General features: G+C 38.8%; 1 long non-coding RNA gene across 1 annotated transcript; it reads right to left on the minus strand.

Moving 5' to 3' along the window:
• LOC131808240 (uncharacterized) lies at positions 1-25,165 on the minus strand. The gene is made up of 4 exons (XR_009344743.1): positions 25,073-25,165; positions 10,206-10,260; positions 5,396-5,436; positions 1-2,383 (listed from the first exon to the last, which is right to left on the minus strand). It is a non-coding gene; the product is annotated as an uncharacterized LOC131808240 (long non-coding RNA).
• Positions 25,166-26,737: the final 1,572 nt, after the last annotated feature.

Genomic DNA, 26,737 nt, shown 5'->3' on the forward strand with positions numbered 1-26,737 from the left:
TGTAACCAATATAATTTTATTTATTAAATGTAACCAATATAAAAATTATTAGTAATATGTTCTGTAATACAAAGTTTATCTTGATTCAGACACTAAATTTCCGGGGGTTAAATTATTACCTCCTGGGATTGTCCAGTTTTCCATGTGGAGTTGGATGACTTTCTTTTCTCTACATTCAAATGAAATTCTCCAAGAAGAGGTTGGGAATGGCATTTGAACTAGAGATATGGAAATAGCATTCATCTGAAAAGACATGCTTATTGTCTGAAAAACCAAATAGGAGCTCTGAGAGAGAAGGAAAAAAGAAAAGCAGAACTTCAAGGGCATTTGAAACAGGACACAGGGAAGAAAAGAGAATTGCCAAAGGAGAAAAAATATCAGAGGGAAGGAATAAGGGCTCCACTTAGGGAAGGGGGTTAATTTACAGGCAGAGGAATGCCCTGCCTGCATATTTTTCAAACACAGGTAAGAATGCTAAGGAAAAAGATAAGGAAGAAGAACCTTAGGGAATTAGGGGGGAATCTGGTTATTCCTATGGCAATAGAATGTGCTTGTCTTTGTTAAATTTTTTCTGTCCTAGTCGGAGTGAACAGTGGATTAAACAACAGATGATCACTTTGAGTTTTAATCTGTGGCCACAAGGGAATTCCTTATATGAAAATATAGAGTCAAAGGGCAGATAGATGTATCTGGAATGATAGGACTGTTGCTCCACACCTGTCGGTCCTGCCAGTGATTTTTCACTAACTCTCCCTTGAGGTGCTGACTTACACATCATAAAACCCTCAAACTATAAACCCCTATTTCTTTGAGGTATAATATCTCCTGTCTTCCCAAGCCAATGAAGGGTCTAACCCATCAGAGAGCCAATTCCCTTCTCTTCCTCTCCTTTACTCATACACACATATTTAAAGAAGGAACAAAAACCTATCAAACTATCAAATGGTGGAAACTATTTTGTACACATGCAGGCTGAGTTTAAATTATTTATTTAGTTATTTTTATTTTTTTAATTTAAATTCTAATTAGTTAACATACAGTGCCATATTGGTCTCAGAAGAGGAATTCAGTGATCATCACTTACACACAACACCCAGAGCTCATCATAACAATTGCCTTCCTTAATACCCATTATCCATCTAGCCCATCCCCCACCCACATCCCTCAATCAACCCTCTGTTTGATCTCTATGATTAAGAGTCTCTTATACTTTTTCCCTTTTTCTCTCTCTCCCTTTCTCCCTTTCTCCTTTCTGCACAGTGAAAGAAACAATCAACAAAACTAAAAGGCAGTTTATGAAGGGGAGGAGATATTTGCAAATGACATATCTGACAAAGGGTCAGTATGCAAAATTTATAAAGAACTTATTAAGCCCAACACCCAAAAAACAAATAATCCAGTTAAGAAATGGGCAGAAGACTTGAATAGACATTTTCCAAAGAAAACATCCAGATGGTTAACAGACATGAAAAGATGCTTTTGATCTTTGACCAATGGAACAATGACCCAGGTGAGTGTTCATACAACATCACTCATTATCATCGAAATATAAATCAAATCAAATATAAATATAAACCAAAACCATGATGAGATATCACCTCATACTCGTCAGAATGGCTAAAATTAACAACACAAGAAATAACAGATGTTGGTGAGGATCAGGAGAAAGGAGAACCCTCTTGCATTGTTGGTGGGAAAACAAACTGGTGTAGCCACTCTGGAAAAACAGTATGGAGGTTCCTCAAAAAGTTAAAAATAGAGCCATCCTATAACCCAGCAATTTGCACTAGTAGGTATTTAGCCAAAAGATACAAAGATACAGATTCAAAGGGGTACATGCACCCTGATATTTATAACAGCATTACCAGCAATAGTCAAACTATGGAAAGAGTCTGAATGTCCATTGACTGATCAATGGATAAAGAAGAGGTGGTATGTGTATATACAATGCAATATTATTCAGCCATCAGAAGAATGAAATCTTGCCATTTGCAATGACATGCATAGAGCTAGAGTATATTATGCTAAGTGGAATCAGTCAGTCAGAGAAAATCAAATACCATATGACCACACTCATATGTGGAATTTAAGAAACAAGACAGATGAACATATAGAAAGGGGAAAAATATAGTTTTTGAATATATCTTGAACAAGGGTCTGTGACTGTGTTCTCCAATTGTCAGTGACTTCTACCTCTTGGCCACAAAGGTCCACTTCCAATGTGCTGTGATGCTGGCACTGAGCTTCTGCAGCACTTCTTTGCCAGCTCCTCCTTGTTGGGCTCTGCTGAGTTGGGGTGGAGGGCAGGGCGGCACCAGCAGGAGACTGCCAGCGGGGAGGAGGCAGGAGACTGCCAGCGGGGAGGAGGCAGGAGAAAAGACATCTGAAAAGAGATTGTTCTCAGAAGACTGTGCATATTCCAAGGAAGTAGATCTAAGACAAGAGCTGGAAGATATTTCACTCTGTTGATTATTTTTTGTGTAGAAGCTTTTCAGTTTGATATTGCCTCACTTATTTATTTTTGGTTTTGTTATCTGTGCTTTTCGTGTCACATTCAAAATACTATTGCCAAAGACCAATGTCCAGTAACTTCCTTTAATGTCTTCTTCTAGGAGTTTAGGGTTGCAAATCTATGTTCAGACCTTTAATCCATTTTTAGTTAATTTTTGTTATGGTGAAAGATAAGGGTCTGATTTCATTCTTTTGGATATGGGCATTTGGTTTTCTCAGCACCATCTAAAAGGAAAGAGATTTTCTTTTCTGTTTGTTTATTCTTAGCATCCTTGTCAAAAACATGTATACATGTGGGTTTATTTGTGAGCTTTTTATTGTTCCATTGATTGATATATTTGTTATTTTATAACAATACCATTCTGTTTAATTATTATAGCTTTATAATATGTTTTGAAACCAGAAAGTGTGATGTCTTCAGCTTTGTTCTTCTTATCCAAAATTACTTTGTCTGTTAGGGATCTTTTGTGCTTCCTTAGGAATTTTAGGATGGTTTTTTTCTATTTCTGTAAAACTGTATTTGGGATTTTGATAGGGATTACATTGTACCTGGAACTTCTTGGGTAATATGGACATTTGAACAACACTAATTCTTTTAATCCATGAACATGGAAAGTTTTCCATTTATTTGTTTCTGTGTTCACTTCTTTCATTAGTACTTTTTAAATTATTATTATGTTATGTTAGTCACCACACAGGATGTCATTAGTGTTTGATATTCATTGTTCAAGATTCATTGTTTACATACAATACCCAGTGCTTCATGCAATACATGCCCTCCTTAATACGAATCACTGGGCCAACCCATCCCCCCACTAAACCCTTAGTTTGTTTCTCTGAGTCCACAGTCTTTCATGGTTTGTCTTCCCCTGCAATTTCCCCTGCTTCATTTTTCCCTTCTTTCTCATAGTGTTCCCCATGCTATTCCTTCCATTAGTATTTTATAGTTTTTAGTGTATATGTCTTTCACCTCTTTGGTTAGGTTTATTTCTTTTTTATTCTTTTTGGTATTATGGTCAATCGGATTTTTTTTTAATTTCTTTTTTGGATAGTTCTGTATTGGTATATAGAAATGCAACAGATTTTTCTCTGTTGGTTTTGTATTTTGTGACTTTTCTGATTTCATTTGTTCTAGTAGTTGTTGCTGATTCTATATGGGTTTCTACATATTTCTGATCTTTACTACTGAGGGGACCTTACCGTTGTTATAAAAACCATGAGGACCTGTACAATGATAACATTGGTTCTGAAAGGCAAACTTGGGTCCAGGTGAGTGTCTTCACATAATTTTTAGTCCATATTATTGCACAAAACAGCATTCTTGCAGATGTCACTGTACTTCTTGTTTTAATTATAAAAAATCTATTTTTTTTAATCTTCTCAGTGATATCATTGTAAAACTAAATGCCAGGAATGCCACTGGAAAGCCAGTGTGTGGAACATTCTGTTCCTGGAATGAGATTTCTTTAGAAACATAAGCAAGAACAGAAGTATTTTGTAAAACATTCTTCAGATTAATTTTCAAACCAAGAACAGAGGAAGAATGAGAACAAAAAGGAAGAAAATCAACAGTAATGTTAAATTTTATGTATCTACTTGACTAAGGTTATGGTGCCCAGTTGTTTAGTCAAACCCTAGTCTAAAGGTTTCTATAAAGGTGTTTTTATGTGTGTGATTAACATCTGCAGTTAGCTGACTTTAAGTAAAGGAAATCACCTTTGGCAATGTCAGATGAACCTCGTCCAACCCATTTAGTGCCTTAAGAGCAAAATCTGAAGTTTCCAGGAAAAGAAAAAATTCTGCCTTAAGATAGTAAATTCTTCTTGAGTTTCAAGTTAACAAATTTCAGACTTACTAGCCCCTATAATCATATGAGCCAATTACTTAAAATAAATCTCTTAATATATATACATGGATCTTCTTGACTCTGTTTCTCTGGAGAACAGTAACTGATATATCCACTAATTTAGCTAAAGGAAGAGTCTTTCCTAGGAATTTAAGTACCTGGACCAATGAGACTGACATTAAGCACAAAATGGGATTGAAAGCCAGGAAAAGGAGATGGGGACGAATGTGGTTCCAATGGCTCTTGAAGGGGGCACTAAAATGGTGAGGGAAGCATCTGCTATTATTGAATTAGAAACAGTGGCTGGGGCCAAAGGCATCCTACAGATGAAGAGAAAAGAGGTCTCGGGACAAACTGGAATGGCACTTTTAGACGACGGTGAAGATTCAAATCTACTGGGGGGAGGGGTGGTACACAAAGAATACCCACAGCGAGAATAGTTAATAGACTGCCCTGTAAAACTGAGAGTCACCTAAGGACTGTGACTTTAGCAGTCTGGGTAGGGTCTGGGGATCAGCATGTGTCCAAAGTTCTTAGGTGATTCTATGTATAGCCAGTGGTAAGGACCACAGCTAGGTCAGATTTGCTGATCAATTTCACCAGCCTAAACTCATCAGAGCTCCCTTGCTGGATTTCCAGGTGATGAGGACACAATACGTGGAAATACAGGTCTGCTTCAGCTCCAGGAGAGTGTGCTTGATGAACTGCAGGAAGCTAAGGGAGGGTGTGGCAGAGACAGGACACAATCACCACAGGCAGCTGGGATTAGTGGACATGGAGATGGGAAATATCTCCTTAGACAAAGTTACCTATCTCAGGAAGGGAGAATGTGCAAGACTTGTTTCAATAGCAGAGAACTTTAACAAACTAGCAGTTACAGATTTATATCTTTCTATAAGATACCCCTCAGGCAAAATGTAGTATAAAACAGGAACTGAGTGGGGTTTGAAAGCAAGGAGAAAGTAAAGGCAAGAAAGGGTGGCACTCAGTCTGGCAAATAACAAGCCCCACCAGAATTAGGAAAGTTTAGTTACCAACCTGAGAAGCAGGTGAAGCCATCAAAACATTACCGATCCTTACTAAAAGACAAGGGCAAGAGTGAGAAATTCTGCGTTAGTTGGTGACTGACCATTCCTGAAGTGAAAGCAGTGGTTCTCAAACTTTAGCCTGTGTCAGAATCACCTAATTACATAATAATATATAAATTGGTTACATATTTCTGTGTAGCAAATTTCTGCAAAACTTCTAACCTTAAGACAATAAGCATTCATTATCTAAGTTTCCATTGGTCCGGAAAGCATATGCAACCTCATTGGCTGCCTCTAGCTCAGGGTCTCTATGAAGTTACAGCCAAGCTATTGGCCGGAGATGCAAACTCTGATGGAGGTCTGCCTGGTGGTGGTGGGTGGGGAGACTGCAGCCAAGCTCCTTGACATGGCTGCCCAAGTGTCCTTACCTCACAGCAGCTAGTGATCTGAGAGATAGAGAGCCGGGGAGTGCCCAAGATGGAAGCCATAGTCTTTCTAGACTGTACAGACCATGTTTGCCAGTGGCATCTCTTCACTTCTCCTGAAGCTTTTTCATTATAAACTAGTTACTAAGACCAGCCCATGCTCAGGGGAAGGGGACTTAGTGCACAAGGGCCTGAAGATTAGGAAAAGGAGATCATAGGGGCCATCCAGAAGGCTGCCTAATACAGTTTATTAACACATAGATTTTTTGGACCCCAGAATTTCTGATTCAGCAGGGCTGAATTGCTAATAAATTCCTGGCTGCAGTTACTGCTGCTGCTACTGATCCAAGAACCACACTTTGGGAATTGCTGCTTTGAAAATCCGACACCCAATCAGACTGAGAATCAGGCTCCAGCTTCTGCAGGAAGTTGGACTTCACCCAGACATTGAGACTGGGAGTCTCAATGGCTCAGATTCTGGCTGAGTCTGAGCTGAATAAGAATTTGGAGAGGATAGTTTATAAACCTTAACTTAAAATTTTGGATTTTTTAACTCATACAAAAATGATAGAATTCTATGAGGGCTTTTAATTCCTTTGGATTTTAATAGCTTATGAATTCAACTTGCAAGGGGAGTTAGTCTAGAACTTTAATTTTTCCTGGGAATGAGATAATGAGGGTGGGGATGTGGTGGGAAATTTCTATTTTGGCTTGTAATTAGGGTACAATTGTTTAGTTGTACTTGTTTAATTTTGTTGAAGCTTGATTGGACAATGTGGCTGGAAATTATTTGAAATGGGAAAGAGAACACAGTAAACTTTTGGCTTGGATAAATGGAGCTTTGGGATGGAATTTGTTAAATAGCTTTATTCAGATATAATTCACATGCCACAGCATTCAAACAATTAATGTGTATAATTCAGTAGTTTCTAGTATAGTCCAAGAATTGTGCAAGTTATCCCCACAGTCTAACTTTAGAACATTTTCATTACCTCTTTCCAACTTTCTGCTGTCCACCCCACCACCACCATCACCGCTGCCCCCAGCCCTAGGCAACCACTTGCCTACATTTTGTCTTTATACAAAGATTAAAGATTCAAGTACTCAGTCACATATGCTACAGTTGAAGTGCTCAACTTCAACTGCAGCCATTTAAAATGAATGAAATCATACAATATGTGCTCTTTATGTTGCTGACTTTATTGAATACCATAATGTTTTCAAGGTTCTTCCATGTTGTAGCATGTATCAGTACTTCAGTTTTTGTATTGCCAAACCATTATTTATTTATAAATCATATATATATGGTTTATATGTATATCTATCTATATCTATTTTATATATTTATATATATCTATATATAGATATATATATATCTATTATCTATTTATATATATATTTTTCTTTACTCATTCATCAATTGACAGACATATGTGTTTTTTTTCTCTGTTTTTTGAGATTATGAAGAACACTGCTGCAAATATTCATATGTGTTTTTGTGTGGCCATGTTTTCATTTATATTGGGTATCTATATCAGAGAAGAATTGTTGGGTGATATGGTAACCTGGTAACCATATTCCCAAGAACGGCCAAAGTATTTACCAAAGCAACTCCACCATTTTACATCTCTACCAGCAATACCAGATTCTAATTTGTTATTGTCTGTTTTCATTTTTGTTTGTTTTTTTATTTAATTTAACTTAATTTAATTTAATTTAATTTTTTACTATAGCCATAAAGTGGGTGTAAAGTGGTATCTCATTTTCACTTAAATTTCCCTAATGGCTAATGATGAGCATTTTTTCCAGGTACTTCTTTGTCATTTGTCATTTTGGAGAAATGTCCATTCAAATCCTTTGGAATTAAAAAAAAATTTTTTTTTAATTTAATTGGGTTACTTTTTAATTTTTTAAAACTGAGGTTTATTTATTTAAAACTGGGTTAGTTGTCTTCTTATTGAGTTGTAGTAGTTCTTCATATATTGTGGATATAAATTCCATATTAGTTATATGATTTGCAAATGTTCTCTTCCATTCTGCAGTTGTCTTTTCTCTTTATGCGTGAGTTTGTGAAATGACAAAACTAAAACGATTTAGTAATAAGTGTGATGTCGTTTTTATAAGGAAAAACAATCCATGGGCTGGGAGAATACAGTATTAACCAAATGATAGCATACTCTTCCTGACAAATTTGGTTAAGAGAAAGTTTGATATAGCATTAGAAGCCGCAACATGGAGATAGGGCATGATTAGCTACCATTGCATATCTGACCTTATTTGGAAAGATCAAGGAACAAGAAAATAAGTATAAAGCCCAGAGTTGGATTGGTGCTTAGGGTTTGGCTGACTGGATACTTTGTGTTTCTTGTCAAGTGAAGACTTTACAGGAACATGAAAGTTAAACGTGTTGGTGTGGAATCCTGAGCAGGAGTGGCTCTATCTTGAACTTAATAATTTATTTCAATAGCCCCCCTCCACTTCTGATCATTCTCTTGACCATTCAAGAGTTTTTGATAAAAAATATTGGCCTTAGGAGTATCTGGGTAACTCAGCTGGTTAACTTTCCAGCTCTTGATTTTGGCTCAGGTCATGATCTCAGGGTTGTATGTCAGGATCTGTGCTCAGCAGGTAGTCTGCTTAGTCTGCATGAGATTTTCTCTCTCCCTTTGCTCTCCCCCCACTGGAGCGCTCTCTCTTAAATAAATAAATAAACCAATCTTATTAAAAAATTGGCGTTATTGTGACTCTCTGCGATTGTTGCCTCTGGGGTCTTGGTGTAATATTCACAAGAGATATCAAGCTGTATTATTGGAGCTGGTTGCATTCTTCTGTTGTTTCAGTTGGTCAGAGACCATCTATCACCCAGTCAATGGCTGCCTACATACATTTAAGACTCTTGAGGGAATTCAGTGTATTAGGGAGAAAATAGTAGTCATTACCAATAAAATGATACCCTGGGTTTGGAAATTATTCCTGAACCAGGGTCTCCATGAACCAAATCATCCAGAATTAAGTAAGTCAAGAAATGACTACTTCTTTAAGTTAGTTGTCCTCTTTATGTATTTCATGTAAATTTGTCTCTACTTTCTCAGAAGTGTTTCTCCAGATAACAGCAGGTATTGTTGATTATTGCATAAAGTCCTTCTTGTTCTGCAATTAGGTAGTCCAGAGCCAGGCAGCTATAGCTTTGGTCATGGCCCCTGCTCTTTCTCCTGGAGTAAGAAATGGCTCCCAAGGGTTAAGGAAGCTAATATGATAGAATGGGAGCTGAGTGCCCCAGTGAAGCTGAGGCATTGGGAATCAGAAGTGTGTGACAGGCAGAACTACAGAACCACCACCATCATAGCATTTCCAACAAGCATTTGGAAGTTGGATTACCCCTCCTGCCAAACTTTGCAATAGCCTGAAATATGTAAATAATGACATTAGATTTCCAGGCCAGAGCAAGAAGAAAAAGTGGAAAAATATCTTCATGGTATAAGAATTAGGAAAAGGATGATTAAAGAAGGAAAAAGAAAGGAAAACAAATGTTCTTGATCCAACATCTTGGGTGGATGCAGCCTTCCTCAACACTGGCTACTTCTCTTCCTCATCAATTTGATTTTGAGCTTTCCAGCACCTGTGCAGAACAAGATGTCAGCTGTATCCTTCAGTTTTGAAATATGGACTGGAGGTTTGACACCTTGTAATTTGGCAGCAGTGTTAGTAGTCAAGAGTACTTGGTAGGACCATTTCAATGAGTCTCACTTTTGCAAACCTATCAAATTAAAACAATAATTGTCACAAATTGTAAAAGATTTTAAAATGGCCATGGTTAAAGATATCATGAGAGTTTATTATAATGCAATTGACACAGAAATTTCATTTAACATTTTAAGAAGATAACTGGAATTATAACTGATAGCATTATACCATGACAGATTTTTAAGAATTCTTTACACTTTCTGGAACATTTGTATTAAAACATATACAAATATAACCTAAGAAAGCTAAATATCACTTCTCATTTGACAATACTTTCAATATAATTTAACATATGAAATAAGTCTAATTAATTTAATCTCTTTTTATAAGGAGAGAGAACAAATCTTTTGAGATGTTCCAAGGCAGCCTCTAGAAAATCCCATAGTTAGTTTGAGGTCAAAAAGACTTAATTTAGAATTTATTTTTTGAGAGACTGCTGAGAAGATGGCAGAGTAGGAGGACCCTGGGATCACCTATTACCACATGACCACCTAGAGAACACTCACATTGGCATATATAACCCCAGAAAATGATTAGAAGAGTGGCAGAACAGACTCTCCATAGCCCAATATAGACAAGAGGCCACAGCAAAGTGGATCCACACCCTCTGATACGTTCTTGGCAAGAGCCCATGAAAGGAGTGACACAAACCTGGCAGTGGGCAAGCAGCACAGAACCTCCATGGGACTCTCCACAAATAAAAGACCTAAAAAGAACCAATTAGAGATAATGAACTCGCTAAATGAGTTTCCTGATCAGGAGAGAGTAATGGAAACTCACCAAGCTGAGCAAAAGAGAGGCAGAAAAATATGCAAAATGAGAATAGACCCAGGGAGCTCAGGGACACTGTCAAGCACGAGAGTCACATGATAGGGATCCCAGGAGAAGAGCAAGAAAAAGGGATAGAAGACTTATATAGCTAAAAACTTCCTGAATCTGGGGAAGGAAAGAGAAATCCAGATCCAGGAGGCAAAGAGAACTCTCAACAAAAGCAATCCAGAGAGATCTGCATGAAGACACAAAGTATATAAGATGGCTAAAAGTAGTGATAAAGAGAGAATTTTAAAAGCAGCAAGATAAAGGAAAGCAGTAAACATATGGGAAATTCCATAAGGCTATCAGTGGATTTTTCAGCAGAAACTTTGCAGGCCAGAAGAGTATGGCATGATCTATTCAAACTGCTAAAAGGAAAAAAAAAAAAAAATCTGCCACCAAGAATATTCTACCCAGCAAGGCTTTCATTCAAAATAGAAGGAGGGATAGAGTTTTCCAGAAAAAAAACAGAATTTTTTTTTGTGTGTGTGTCCCAGATCCACAGCCCAGCCACCCTCCTGCCTGAGTCAGCATGCACTGCCTACCACCTGCTCAATACTTACTCAACATGATTTTACCTCAGATCTACATGGACTCAAACTGATACTCTTCCCCTCAAATTCCAGCCCCTGTGCTTAAGTTTGTGCCTGATAGCAGAATGAAGTAACCCAAATAGCAACACTAATTCTGTGGAATATATAATGGAATAAAGAACTGTGCTAGGCTGGGAACATCTTCAACAAGCACAACTATGAAAAATACATACAGCATGATTCTGGTTACTAAAAGAAAAAAACCTGGGAAAAATAGAACAAGACAAAATCAGAGAGGGAGACAAACCACAAGAGACTCTTAATCATAGGAAAGAAACTGAGGGTTGCTGGGGTAGGGGGAGGTGGATGGGGGTGGGGTAACTAGGAAATGGGCATTACAGAGGATATGAGATGTGATGAGCACTGGGTATTAAATGTAACTGATGAATTGCTGAATATATGAGACTCTCAACCATAGGAAACAAACAGGGTTGTTGGAGGGGAGGGGTGGGGGATAGGGTGATGAACATTAAGGAGAGCACATATTGTAATTAATCATGAATCACTGAACTCTATCTCTGAAACTAAGAATACACTATGTTGATTAATTGAATTTAAATGAAAAAAGAACCCCCCAGAAGAGTTTATCTCTGAGAAGTTTGTCAAAAATATCAAAAGGTTTTAAAATACTTAATCAGATCAGATCATAGGTCACCATGAAATAATACTTAGTTATCCATTTAATCAAAATCACATTGAAGACTTTGAAGGCAAGTACAGAAATTTACATAGCTATAAAAACAACAACAACAAAATCTTAGATCTTTTAATACTGAGAAGAGTAGATTTTCTTAAGTAATCGAAGACCTAATAAAGACATGAAGCACAGTACATTATTTTGGTAAGATACAAGTTTTTTGCTGTTGTTGTTGTTGTTCTAGCAATTTACTTAAAGGATAAAGAAAAAAACATTTATTTTTAAGAACAGACTGATAATTTTAAAAAACAAAAACAAAAACAAATAAACCCTATCTTTTTAACAGAGAGATAATCAAATTTCAATTATGCTTCAGGGTACTTATGATACATTCTGTAAAAAATAAATCCATTCCAAACCTAGCCAGCTTGCCCACACATAAAATTCTTTTTTCCAGGATTTCTTTTCCACAAACCTTCTACCACATCTTTTATATCTATTTATGTTTCCCCCCCTTTTTCTTATTCTAGAAAACACAGTAATACTTATTTACTTTTCATACAGAGTTGTTATGGGGTTTCCAGAGTGGGCTGGGGCTGGCAGTGTGGACAGTGAAAAAATTCACCCAATGCAGAACAAAAGAGGTGAAAGTTTATTGAATACACTGCCCAGGAGCCAAGGAGCAGTGGGCATGGCAGCAAAAGAGACCATCTGCCACGAGGTGGTGGTGAGGGGCTATAGTTATAGGGCAGTGTGGGGGGTATGGGAATATATGAAATATTCCTTTTTGGTAATCTTAGGAGCTGTGCCTGGTTGTAAGTATATCATTGGTTGGTTGGGGCCAATTGCTTACTGAGCCTGTTGGCATCAGCTTATGGGAGCTGGGGCCCCTTCTGTCTAGCTCAAGCCTGTTGCTTAAAAGCAGCCTCTACAGTTGCTTCCTTTTACTCTTATTTCTAGAAGATTTTAATTGTTTAGAATTCTTAATCCTTGTAGTTCTTAATTCCTAATGAAATCAATGTACAGAAATCAGTTGCTTTCCTATACACTAACAATGAAAATACAGAAAGGGAAATTAGAAAATTGATTCTATTTACTATAGCACCAAGAACCATAAGATACCTGGGAATAAAACTTAACCAAGGAGGTAAAGAATCTGTACTTGAGGAAATATAGAACACTCATGAAAGAAATTGAAGAAGACACAAAAAGATGGAAGACAATTCCATGCCCATGGATTGGAAGAATAAACATTGTTAAAATGTCTATACTGCCTAGAGCAATCTATGCCGTCAATGCAATTCTGATCAAAATTCCACGGGCATTTTTCAAAGAGCTGAAGCAAAGAATCCTAAAATTTGTATGGAATCAGAAGAGACCCGAATTGCTAAGGAAATACTGAAAAAGAAAAACAAAACTGGGGGAATCACATTGCCCAATTTCAAGCTTTACTACAAAGCTATGACCACCAAGACAGCATGGTACTCGCACAAAAACAGACAGATAGAGCAGTGGAACAGAGTAGAGAGAGCCCAGATATGGACCCTCAACTCTATGGTCAAATAATCTTTGGTAAAGCAAATATAAATATATACACATATATATTTATAAATAAATATACAGTAGAAAAAAGACAGTATCTTCAATAAATGGTGCTGGGAAAACTGGACAGCTATATGTGGAAGAATGAAACTTGACCATTCTCTTACACTGTACACAAAGATAAACTCAAAATGGATAAAAGACCTTAACGTGAGACAGGAATCCATCAGAATCCTAGAGGAGAACATAGGCAGTAACCTTTTTGACATCGGCCACAGCAACTTCTTTCAAAATGTCTCCAAAGGCAAAGGAAACAAAAGTGAAAATGAACTTTTGGGACTTCATCAAGATCAAAAGCTTCTGCACAGCAAAGGAAACAGTCAACAAAAGAAAGAGGCAACGCATGGAATGCGAGAAGATATTTGCAAATGACAATACAGACAAAGGGCTTATATCCAGGATCTATAAATAACTCTTCAAATTCAACACACACAAAACAGATAATCATGTCAAAAAATAGGCAGAAGACATGAACAGACACTTCTCCAATGAAGACATACAAATGGCTATCAGACACATGAAAAAATGTTCATCATCACTAGCCATCAGGGAGATTCAAATCAAAACTACATTGAGATAACACCTTACACCAGTTAGAATAGCCAAAATTAGCAAGACAGGAAACAACATATGTTGGAGGGGATGTGGAGAAAGGGGAACCCTCTTACACTGTTGGTGGGAATGCAAGTTGGTTCAGCCACTTTGGAGAACAGTGTGGAGATTCCTTAAGAAATTAAAAATAGAGCTTCCCTATGACCCTGCAATAGCATTACTGGGTATTTACCCCAAAGATACAGATGTAGTGAAAAGATGGGCCATCTGTACCCCAATGTTCATAACAGCAATGGCCACAGTTGCCAAACTGTGGAAAGAACCAAGATGACCTTCAACAGAAGAATGGATAAGGAAGATATGGTCCATATATACTATGGAGTATTATGGCTCCATCAGAAAGGATGAATACTCAACTTTTTTATCAACATGGACGGGACTAGAAGAGATTATGCTGAGTGAAATAAATCAAGCAGAGAGACAATTATCATATGGTTTTGCTTATTTGTGGAGCATAAGGAATAACATGGAGGGCATGGGGAGATAGAGAGAAGGGAGTTGGGGGAAATTGGAGGGGAAGGTGAACCAGGAGAGACTATGGGCTCTGAAAATCAATCTGAGGGTTTTGGGGGTGGTGTGGGAGATTGGGTGAGCCTGGTGGTGGATATTATGGAGGGCATGTACTGCATGGAGTACTGGTTGTGGTGCATAAACAATGAATTCTGGAACACTGAAAAGAAATTTAAAAAAATAAAAATTTTTAAAAAAGAAAAAAAAAGGTAAGCAACTGTGGACTGTCCATTACACCAACATTTATAAATATACTTCATGATTTCTTACAGTGTATTTTTACTCACAGTAAATTTTTCAGTGTGACACCAGACATGTTTACTGAAAGACCCAAATATCTTTATTTCCTTTTGTATTAAGAAGCCAAAAGTAGATATACTTGTGTTTAATATTTCAAGTTTTAGAATTTTATATGACTTGGAAGATATTTAGATATTTGACGAATATCCACCATATAACTTCACTTAGTATAACTTTAAGGTTTCAAGTTGATGAGGGAACAGAAGGCTGGTTGAAGACAAAGCATAAGCTGACACCCTGCAACCTCCCTACCTCCCCCACTCCTTGGTGGGACATGTGTGACCTTCTTCCAGCAATCTGCCAACTATCTTTTTTTTTTTTTAAAGATTTTTATTTATTTATTTGACAGAGAGAGATCACAGGCAGGCAGAGAGGCAGGCAGAGAGAGAGAGAGAGAGGAGGAAGCAGGCTCCCTGCTGAGCAGAGAGCCAGATGCAGGACTCGATCCCAGGACCCTGAGATCATGACCTGAGCCAAAGGCAGCGGCTTAACCCACTGAGCCACCCAGGCACCCAATCTGCCAACTATCTTAATGTTAATGTCTTGGTAGAGGGGGAAAACAACCTTCACTTAGCAGTGGTGAGGCCCCTGGTATCTTTGGTATCTTGTAGGTGCTCTTTAGCATATGAAAGTTCTTTTAAAACCTCCGTTTTTCCTTACCTTCCTTAACCCCATAGTATATAATCAGCCACCCTTCATAACCCCAGTGCAGTAGCTCCTTCTGCCCATGGGTCCTGTCCGTGTTCCTCAATAAACTACCATTGTGCACCAAAGATGGCTCAAGAATTCTTTTTGGCCATGGACTTCAAACTCTAATGACATCTTTTTTAAATCATTTGGGGCCAGATCATGGGCCTTTGAGTCTTTATGCAAACTTGGTGAGTACTCTCTCTTATCTTCATTTACTCTCATTTCAGGGATTCTTCAAGGAGTACGGTCTTATCATAACATTTTCATATCAGTTGGTCTGGCTGCACTCCTCTACCCCATGGCTACTCTATGGGGAGGAGAAATTCTGCCTTTTGTCTGGAAGCTAGTAACCTGACCAGGGGGTTAATAAGACCCAGAAACTTGATGTTCTCTCTTTACTGCTGTCCTTATACAAAGTCATCTGTCTTGGTCACGGGATAGCTACTTAAGTGATTAGCACGGTTGCCAATCTTAAGACTCCTATGTGAGGTTTCCTCCTGATTGATCTAATGTGATCCCCTTCACATCCCTGGTCTAGTCACTTCTGGCCTTGGGATCTCCACTGGGAGCTGGCCAAAACCAGTACCTGATGGAATAAATTGGTTGTAAGGACCACAAGTGTTGGAATGTCACATAGAATCATGATGTATTTCTATCTTTACTGCTTTCTGTCAATGTTTTCTACTATTTAGATTACAAAATTGGGTAATTCCCCCTCGTAAAACTTTTCTAGTGTTCTCCACAGGCTTAAAATGGCAGATTCTTCAAGGCAAGAATGGACGGTCCCTTTGCTGGCACCCATCATAGTCTAGAATGCCACGGGGAAGTTGGGGAGGGCAGGCCCCCCCCAAAAAGGGCCTTTAGTGGCGGTGGTGATCATAGTGATTTTGTTAAGGGTCGCCTTGGCTCGATTTAACACCAGGGATCTCTGACATATCCTGTGCATGGGATGCCGCCCTGGAGTCAGGAGGGGATTTTCTTTGGTAGTGGACCCTCCGTAGCACCCTCTTTAGTGAGGGATGGGAACTTTTTCAGTCCCCAAGAGTCTCCCTTGGGATGCCTTTTAACCCATTGGAAACAATTTGGATTGCGAAATTTAGGAAAGTACTGATATCCTATAACACTGCATGGCCTCAGTAGAATCTGTCAGATCTCTTCTGCAGGAAAGAGAGCAAATGGACCTGGGGTACCTTTATTGCTTGTACCTAGGCCTTTGTTGCTCTACACTGGCACCCCAACAGCCTCTTGCAAAACATATTTGGCTAGTAAACTCTATTCTGACATTGGGTGATAATTACCTAAATAGGCCTTCTAGGAAACCCAGGTTGCTGGAGGAAACCCAGGCCATTCCTAGCAAAGGGGACTCTGACCCTCTCTCTCTCCCTCTCTCACTGTCACTGTTTCTCCTAATAGATGTGGGGACTTCTTCCTCACTCATTACCTGGGTTAATGGCCGTAACTGGAGCCAACTGTGGTGAGTCTCCCTTGGGACAGGGACTTTAAGGAATATTCCCAAGCAGCTGCTGAAACTCCCTTCATTTCAGGGAAATTCCCTGTCTTCTATGGTTTGACATGGACTGTCTATTCCCCTTTGTTGGTGGAAAAACATGGCTTCTGCTCCTCTGTTAGAGCTGATGAGCTCTACAACTGGGAACCCTTTCTTTGCCTCTGACAGCATGTTGTCTCATCTGTTTCCCCCTCCTCCTCCTTCTTCTGCACCACCTTGGGTGTGGCCTACATAACTGGCTTCTGTACCAACCTTGATGCCTCAGGCACCATGGCTCCTCCTTCGACCCTCACCTTCAAGGAGAAGAAGAGCACCCCTTGGACTTATCACCACCCACTCCAGATCTCCCCACCAGGTAAAAACTTGACAATGCAGAGGGTCCAGGTGGAACAGCATTGGGTATTTAAATGAAGTTAAGTTTGTTGGTTTAATTAAGATAGACAAGTCTTTAAAGTTATCAGCACTAAACTTGACATTTTATTCTGTAGAGGTTTACTGAAGGTCAGATAAGCTCATGTTATCTCTGTTGCAATGTGTTAGTAAAAAGCTGACTAAAATGATTGTCTCATCAAAGTTTCAGTGGGTAGTTGTTAAAAATAGCTTTCCAAGTCTTTGGTAACCTGAAACTAAAGTTATTGGATAATAAATGGGATTTAAATTCATTGGACATCTAGGTCTTTTCCAAATAGGGTAAAGTGCTAACACATGGAGTACTGGATACAGATTAGTGCTTTTGATTTATTACAAAGAACTAAGGATATTTGAATCTGTTAGTAAACATGTTTTGCTCAACTGATTAACAAGTTTGCCGTCTAAAAGTTGTGGAGTAGCAGTTCACAACTGGTTACTGCTTAGTTTTCACTGGAGACAAAGGTTCTAAAGAATGCAAAATTCTGGGGTGCCTGGGTTGCTCAGTCATTAAGCATCCACCTTCTGCTCAGGTCATGATCTTTGGGTCCTGGGATCAAGCCCCACATTAGGATCCTTGCTCAGCAGGAAGCTTGCTTCTCCCTCTCTCTCTCTCCCTGCTTGTTTTCTCTCTCACTGTCTCTCTCTCTCTCTCTGTCAAATAAATAAAATCTTTAAAAAAAAAGTGCAGAAGTCTACTAAATGTCATTAAGGCTGATGGAAATAAGGCAAGCATCTCTGTATGTAGAAAAATAGGAGATATGTGAGAAAGATATAAGGAATGGAAATGCATTTTTGAAGATAAAAGAAAGTAATTTTGTCCTAAATAAGATGGTTGTTTGGAAAGATGGCACAGAACAAAATCTGAATGCAAAAAAAAAAAAAAAAAAAAAGTTGTAGAAGATTTGTGAAGTCTTTGGAAAGGAATTTTAGGTGTGGCCAGGACGGACTAAGACTGAAATGAATGGATTTTAAAGGTAAACTGGTATAAGACTGAAATTCTCTCTGTTCAAAAGACAAGGTAAACAAAGTTTTTTTTTTTTCCTCTTTTGTCTGCCCAGAAAACCAGTTTCTATGTTTTGTCTTTTATCACATCTTCCATTGCTTGATTAAAACTTCTCAGTATTAAAGGAGATAAGTTTTGCTAACAACTACAGAACCCTACATATTTGCCTTTCAAATCTCTTATTCCTATCTTGGTTAATTAAAAATAATTGTTTTCTAATTATCTATAATCCTATTCAAGCACTGCTATAACTTTAAATCTTGGGAAAGTTTGTTGTAAATGCTGTCTCTTTAACTCATTAGGCTTTTTTATTTGGTATGCTAGGTTACTCCAAAGTACTGTTAAGCAAATGATAAGCCTTAGGTTAACTTGGGGTCAATGCTATAACTATTCTAGAGTTGCAATTCCTAAAATTTGAATGTAAAGCCATTACTTGATATTTTGACTATTAAAGTATTAGGTGTCACAGAAATAACCAGACTTCCTTGTTAGCTAATTGTAAACTCTCATCTCATCAGCTTTTTAATCTTGTCCATTCTGAGCTTTTTGTCATTTATAATAGTTCCAATTCTCTTGTAAAATGAGATTCGTCTTCAAGGAGATTCATAATAAAATAAAAATAATGAAAAGCTATCTATCTATTTATTTATTTATTTTTAAGATTAAAACTAAAATGGCTAAGAATTTCCAGAAATGACTAAAGCTGCATTCAAACTAAGCAAGAAATAGTAACATGGGACTAAGTGAATTGGAAAATATATATATACAGATTTTTGTGATTCTTATTTAAAACATTGCTGGATCTCTAATCTTTGCTCCTGCAGACTAAAAATACTTTCTCTTTAAGATATTTATGACTTACAGAAATGTGAAAATACTCATTTGTAAGCAAACCAAAGTGTTTGACTTTTCTCTTTACCTGAATCCTTTGAAATTAAAAAGGTCTCAGAAAGTATTCTTCCATGGCAATCATCATTTGCATAATAAGTTCAATAAAAATCTGTTCTCCCTGTAACAGGACACCATTGAAAACGTTGGTTATTCTACCAAGGTTTTGACTGGGATATCATATTTGACAGACACATGTATAGACCCAGATATGACCAGTCTTAAAGAGCTAAGGTTGAGTTTATGAAACCTGGAGCTATAAAGCCTGTTTGGAAATGTTGACCTGATACTTTGCTTACACAGTTTCCAGCAGTCTCAATGGCTGAGTAAAGAATGTCACTTCCTGGCAGGTACAGGAACCGCAGGATATATTGGGAACCTCTGGAGAGGAATCCATCCTAATGTACATTGGTGTACATTGGGTACCCAAATGGTGTATTGGGTAGCCAAATACCCAAAAGGTATTGCAGGCATGTTTGATGGCAAGTGCTTGGGCTTGGCTTCTGGCCTGGAGAGGCTACTAAAAGTGCAACCTAGAAATCCCTTATAAAAAGTTCCAGCAAAGCAGGTTTTAAAAGATCTATATGATCAATCACTATTCTTGCTGAGCTATGCAAATAAATACACCAAGTTTGTTAAAACTGGACTTGCTTTGCAAACAAATTAGTCTTGATTTGGCTATCTCTCGAAATGAGGGTTATTTTATTTTATTTTATTTTTGAGGGTTATTTTAGAAAGAAAAAAATATAGTTTCAATAACACACTTCATGAATGTTAAATTCTAGATCTGCTTGTCTTTAAATATCAATTGTTTACCTAAGCTATACAACTTGAGGCAAACTTCAGAGAAATTGCCACAATAGCTCAGACAATCTTTGTGCTTTTTATTCTGTGGGGATAATAACACAGTTTATTTGAACAACTGGAAAATGGGATTGATTCCCCAACAATTGGGTAACTCCACCAGCACCCTGACCAATTCTATGTGGCTGTGATGACAAAAATCCTTCCCTGAAAGCCAAAGAAAACCCCACTCCCTAGGGTTAACTATGGGCTTGTGAAGATAATGGACACAACACTTTCCTTGTGATTGGACTGGATGATGACTTGGGGATACCCTTATCTCTTGATAAGTTTTCCCCCATTTGCCAGTGATTCCTCCTTAATTAAGACTAGTGACAGTAGTTTCATGGAAAGGGCTATGAAAAGCTGGGTAGGTATGGCGTAGTCAGTCTAATAGACTATTGAGGCCAAAGCCCTGTCAGCAAATATGTCTGACCCAAAAGCACAGTTAATAATGCCCAGCTGTGCTTTGCAATTGGCAAAAAGTCTTAAATATTTATACTGACTCCAAATATGGGATTATTAAACCATAATTCTCCAATTCAATATGGGCCTAAAATGACTCCATGTTCAAAGAATGGTCCTCCAAAACTGAGTAGCCCTTGAAATCCTGACTATACTTCAAAGAGGCCCAATATTATATGAATGGCTCCTGGCTGGGATCCAATGACTATGTGACTCTAACTTGTGACCATGGCTTCCCCCAGGCTATATAGACCACTGTACTCTGGGTTTTTGTCTGGACATAACCTTCCAAATTTAAAACAATGGTGGACATGGTTTGTGTTACATTGGTATAACCATCTAGCATTCATCTTTGGTACATCTTTGACACTGGAGAACATTGCTTGACACATGGAAGCTCTTAATTACATGGTCAAAGCTTTAAAGGACAGTCAAAGCATTTCTCCACTAAATACAAAATTAACACAGGTGTGTGAAGTGGTTCTACATAATGGAATGGAATAAAATGTTTTAACTGTTACACAAGGTGAAACTTGTTGCTAGCATAAAAACAGGATGTTTTTATGTCCAGATTACCAAATTACCAGATTTGGTAATTATCAAATTACCAAATTACCAGATTACCAGTCCAGATTACCAAAAAATACTTCTGGGTTTCTAACTGACGTGAATACTCAAAGTTGACGCTAAATTGTCTCTTTCTTTTAGTGATTGCTTTAAACTCCTGGACTGGAGGAACATCATCAAAGGTCAAAACTATCAAAGGTCTTTTATTTGGACTTCTGATTCTCAGTTAAAATATTAGCCTTATTTTGTTATTTTTGGTGTCTCCATTCCTAATGCCAAGGCTCCTTCACTAGCTTCTAGCTAACAGACGACCCTTTCTAGCTAACAGATGATCTTTTCTTCTCAAGGAGATTCATATGTTGCTGGCTTTAGACTTAGATGCGTCCCCCTTTTGTAACTCCCCTACCGTACATTCCCCAACTGACCAGTATTGATCCATAGATAGGGATAACTCTACACCCCTATTCAGCAGGAAGATAAGACCCTTCCTCCTTCAATAGCCTTAAAGATTTCAGGGTCAAGTTGTTTGGGGGTAAATGATGAGGTAACAGAAGGTGGGGGAAGACAAAGGATAAGCTGACACCCTGCAACCTCCCCACACCCCCCAATACTGGGTGGGGCATGTATGGCATTCTTCCAGGAATCTCCCAACTACCTTAATGTTAATACCTTGGTAGAGAAGAAAAAACAACCTTGACAATGGCAAGGCCTCCAGTATCTTGGGTATTTAGTAGGTGCTCTTTAGCATATAAAAGTTACCTCCATTTCTCCATTTTTTCTTACCTCCCCCAACTCTATAGTGTATAATCAGCCGCCCCTCACAGCCCTGGCACAGCAGCTCTCTGCCCACAAATCCTGTCCCCATGCTTTAATAAATGACCATTTTGCACCAAAGACGTCTCAAGAATATTCTTGGCCGTGGGCATCAAGCTCTAACGTCATTCCTACATCAGAATTACCAAAAATATTTTCCTAAACATAGTGGAAAAATTAATTTATAAACATACATCTTACTTATATCTAATTTACCTGTTCTAAATCATGCATAGCTTTTTTTTTTTTTTAATAAAAAGAATTCCTGAGACACTAAACAGTTAACATCATCTTAAGCAATCTTTCTTGTTAACAGATTTTGTTAACAGATACTGTTAGGTCGGTAATCAAAGGAGCAAGACTGATACAAAGTGAAGGTCAAGCTGTAAGGGCCTATTTAGCCAGAGCAGCTCCATCCTGAACTTGCCCCCACCCTCACCCACTTCAGGGAACTTACTTAAAAACAAGTCCTGGAAACCAGTCCCAGGTAACAAAGCCCAAATACAAGGGTGGGTCAGGCCAGGTGGAGGAATTCAATCAGTGGGGGCACATACTCTCTCCTAGTTACCAAGGAGTATGGGCCCCACCCTTTGGGTGCCTTTTTGATGCCCATTCTGACCAGGGTGATGGGCTAGTTCAAATATCTACTATGGGGTGAATTATAATTCAATTGGCCACCCGTGTGGGACCTAGCCTGACTGTGCAGCTTTCTCTGTGTGTTACAATCTCATTGGCCACCTGTGTGTGGCCAGGCCCAACCACATGGCCTTTGCTCTATATAAGCTAGTCTGTAGGGATACCTGGGTGGCTCAGTAGGTTAAGCCTCTGCCTTCAGCCCAGGTCATGGTCTCAGGGTTCTGGGATGGAGCCCCATATCGAGCTCTCTGCTCAGCAGGGAGCCTGCTTCCACCTCTCTCTCTGTCTGCTGCTCTGCCTACTTGTGATCTCCGTCTGTCAAATAAATGAATAAAATCTTTAAAAAAAAAAAAAAAAAGCTAGTCTGTAAGGCAGAGGGTTGTCGCCTCTTTGCAAGAGATGCCCCTGGCTGGTCAGTTTGATTTTTTTTTTTTAAAGGATTTTATTTATTTGACAGAGAGAGAGAGAGAGAGATCACAAGTAGGCAGAGAGGCAGGCAGAGAGAGAGAGGGGGGAAGCAGGCTCCCCGCTGAGCAGAGAGCCCGATGTAGGGCTCAATCCCAGGATCCTGAAATTATGACCCGAGCTGAAGGCAGAGGCTTAACCACTGAGCCACCCAGGCACCCCAGTCAGTTTGATTCTTGATGCTTGGCTCTAAATAAAGCTTTGCTTGACCTTCGCTTTGTATCAGTCTCACTCCTTTGACCATGGACCCAACAAAGCAACAAAGCAAAGCTTTATTTTGTTCCAAGCATTGAGAATCAAACTGACCTTTTGGGGCCACCTCTTACAGAGAGGGCGACCCCTCCCATCCTCACAGACTAACTTTCATAGAGCAAAGGCCATGTGGTTGAGCGTGGCCACACACAGGTGGCCAATGAGACTGCAACACACAGAGAAAGCTGCACAGTCATGCTATGTCATACATGGGTGGCCAATTGAACTACAATTCACCCCATAGTAGCTATTTGAACTAGTCTATCTCTTTGGTCAGAATTGGCACCGAAAAGGTGGGACCAACACTCCTTGGTAGCTAGGGAGACAATATGCATACTCCACTGATTGGATGTCTCCATCTGACCCGACTCATCCCTGCATTTGACTCATCCCTGCATTCAGGCTCTGTTATCTCCACCTGACATGACCCACCCTTGTATTTGGGCTCTGTTATTAGGGACTGGTCAACCATATTTTACTAGTTTCCCGGACTTGCTTTTAAGTAAGTTCCCCTGGTGGGGGCAGGGTCAATTTAAGGTTTACAGCATAAACAACAAAATGTCTGTTCAACCGAGGTGGAGCTGCTCTGGCTAAATAGGCCCTTACAATACAAAATGAGCTTATTTGACTTCTGGAAACCTAGATAGAACAAAAGTTACATGTCCACATTTGTATTTAATGCTGGTAACTCTGAAGACATAGCTGTTTTAACTAAACTAGCTAACTTTTTTATTTACTGAAGATGAATGTAGACCACATGAACTTGAAAAACATTTGTTTCTGTATTTGAGTATATTTCTATAGAGTATACTTAATTTATAGAGTACTTATTTTCTCTAAGCCAATTAAATAGAGCTCTTTACAAATTAAATTTTAATTTAATTTAATTTAAATACCATCTGAGGTCCAAAAGCCCACACATCTGTAACATGTATAATATATACAGACAGATACAGAGATTTTCTAGCTTCTGTTTTAAAATTTTAGCTGTGGAACAGGTACCATGGTGCCAATTTCACTAGTTTATACAAGTACAGTTGGGTTCAAACTGTGTTCTGGCAGATGGAATAATTTAAGGCTATCTGCTCAGATAGTTTAAGCTTTTTAGTAATATTTGTGCCAAAGATTTAAAAATTATATTTGCCTATATTAGCCTTTATTTCCCTTCTGATAAGATTTACCTACCTGAAATTAGCATGTCAAAGATGTAGAACATTCCTAGAGAAGATCATAGAAAATTTACATCTCAAAGGCACAGGAAAATAATTCAAGTTCCTGCAGGAGAATTTTTGTTTCCTAAGTCCAAATATTTTACCATGCCTACAAGCCTTTTGAGATGATTAGGGGAGATTTGTGATTGTGAAAAAGGATGGGCGGGCTTTAATTGCTTAGATGAATGGGCCCTTTCTGCATTTCTGTTGTTGTAAAAACTCAATTTATAAAATAAGGTAATTGTTTTAATTCCTCAAAGAATTGATTTGCCACCTGAATGTTATCAAGGGACTGAGACAGTCATCCACTGTATTATCTCCAATTTTCTTTTTTATATCAGGGAGACAAATTTCCAACAAAAATGGGAATAAAAAAATTCCTGTGTTCTGTATTTAGAGCCATTTGTCTTCAGAATGCCTGTTTTGCCCTCTGGGTACCTAGTTAATTTAGCTTAGGGAATAAGGCTGAAAATTTTCCATCAGCCTCAAAATATTAGCTTCCAATCTGGCCAACTTCTGACGTATTTCAAAAAAAATCCTTTCAAATATCTTGCCAGGTTTCATCTGGGACAAACAGTAAATATTCCTGGCAGTGTTGAACAGTTCCATGGCTCTAAGAAATACCTCCCAACAGGGTGCGAAAGATAACACTCTCCCAAGATTTAGAGCTCAAGTATAACCAAAAGGAAGAAAGACTTACATAATTTCCCTGAGAGCTGGCTATGATGGTAGGACTTTAGCTGCAAATGGAGTGAAGTCCATATTTCTGGCCATACTTTGGGCGCCTCCAACCTGATGGTGGACAAGGCAAATTCTCAGGACACAGAATAAGAAGGTAATAGTTGTCCCCGATGATGTGGTTTTGGAATACAGATGAAGTTCAGTGAGTTGGAGTCAGAGTCAAGGACCAAGAAGTTTTGTGACATCTTTGATGCAAAATGATGGTTTATTAAAGCCCAGGGACAGGACCTGTGGGCAGAAAGAGTGGCTGCACAGAGTTTGTTCGGGGTGGCTGATGATACACTATGGGGTTGGAGGAAGTAAGGAAAGAGGGATGTTTAAAAAGAACTTTCAGGTGCTAAAGAGCACCTACAAGATATCAAAGATACTAGAGACCTTGCCATTATTGTTAGGTTTTCCCTCCAGCAAGGCATTAACATGAAGATAATTGAAACTTCCTAGAGGAACATTATGCTCTGCCCACTTCAAGCATTTGCCAATTGGTTGCAGATTATAACGACATTTAATTGTATCTACATTTCCTTCTAGAAGCTAGGTTATTGATAGAAATGCTTTGTTCTGGTAGATCACTAAGACTTTTGTAAACTAGGAAGACTCATGTCTTGCAGGATTGTGATCTCTGTAACTTTGTTTTTCCTCTCCTTAGCAGTAAGGCAGCTAGGAGTGCATGAGGAATGTCACATCTATCCATGGGAGGGGGGCAATTTGGAGTGTCAGCTTCTGCTTTGCCTTCTGTTCCCTCATCTCCTGAGAAAGAAAATGATTAATAACCAATGGACACCCATAAACCATATTCGCAGGAGTCTGAACTTGAAAATTAAAGGACATGAAATTTTGCCTTCCTCCCTTGACTAGATACTAAGGGCAGAAATCCAGGAGGAATGGACTTTGGTAGGAATTCTTAACCTTTCCTGGCTTCTGCCAAGTTTCCCAGAAGGCCATCTGTAGGCTCTGGAGCAAGTGGGTTTAAAGTAGGGAGTGTAGCCTTGCTGTCTACCAGAATTCACCAAGGTTTTCCCTTAATTTGAACATTAGTTCCCCTTTGGCCATTTAAGAAATAACTACTAAGACTTTACTGGAGAATCTCTTACTACAGTCCCATCAATCCTGGGGGTGGTCCATCTGGAGGGCCCTCCTTTGAGGATAGTTTTTCAGTTGATTGCAAATGAGACACTGATTTCTGGGCCAAAGTTTTGTTGATGGGCCCCTAGGAGGGTGCAATGGGGGAGGCCCAGGTAATTTTATTTTGTTTTGTTTTGTTTTTTGTTTAGGTTTTTGGCCTTTGAGCTGTTACAGCTGGAAAACCCAACCTGACAGGCCAAAGAAGGGGGACAATTGTTTCACATAACCAAGGTGTCTAGAGGAAGGGTTGACATTGTAAGGACCTATTTTATATTTTTATATTTTAGCTAACCTTGTTGTTTAACCCTTAAACTGTTCCTGCTCCCCTTCCCCCAGGGGACTTACTTAAAAACAAGTCCCAGAAACCAGCCTCAGGTAACAAAGCACAAGGATGGGTCAGGCCAGGTGGAGACATCCAGTCAGTGGGGGGTTGCATACTGTCTCCCTAGCTACCAAGGAGTATGGGCCCCGCCCTTTGGGAGCCCTTTGGGCGCCATTCCTA

The sequence above is a fragment of the Mustela lutreola genome, chromosome 9, assembly GCF_030435805.1.
Source record: "Mustela lutreola isolate mMusLut2 chromosome 9, mMusLut2.pri, whole genome shotgun sequence".
In the NCBI taxonomy this organism is placed as follows: Eukaryota; Metazoa; Chordata; class Mammalia; order Carnivora; family Mustelidae; genus Mustela; species Mustela lutreola.